The sequence below is a fragment of the Petaurus breviceps genome, unplaced genomic scaffold, assembly GCF_028583685.1.
Source record: "Petaurus breviceps papuanus isolate PSGF00001 unplaced genomic scaffold, PetGlider_PUasm1.0 91041, whole genome shotgun sequence".
In the NCBI taxonomy this organism is placed as follows: Eukaryota; Metazoa; Chordata; class Mammalia; order Diprotodontia; family Petauridae; genus Petaurus; species Petaurus breviceps.
Window position 1 is genome coordinate 22,157,043 of NW_027187400.1, and position 232 is coordinate 22,157,274.

The following is a 232-nucleotide window of genomic DNA, read 5'->3' on the forward strand; positions in this document are numbered from 1 at the left end:
CTCTCTCTCTCTCTGTCTCTGTCTCTCTCTCCGTCTCTCCCTGCCTTCCCCTTTCTCTCTGTCTCCCTCCTCTCTGTCTCCCTCCTCTCTCTCTGCCTCTTTCCCTCCTCTTTTTTCTCTTTCCCCTCTCCCCATCTCTTCCTTCCTTCCTTTCTTTATCTCTTTCTTTCTTTCCTTCTTTCTTTTTTCTTTCTTTCTTTCTTTCTTTCTTTCTTTCTTTCTTTCTTTCTTT

At 44.0% G+C, this 232-nt stretch overlaps 1 protein-coding gene across 1 annotated transcript in view; it reads right to left on the reverse strand.

Moving 5' to 3' along the window:
• TNFRSF8 (TNF receptor superfamily member 8) overlaps positions 1–232 on the reverse strand; it is a 73,789-nt gene that overhangs the window by 18,833 nt on the left and 54,724 nt on the right. The gene's annotated exons all lie outside the window — the stretch shown is intronic.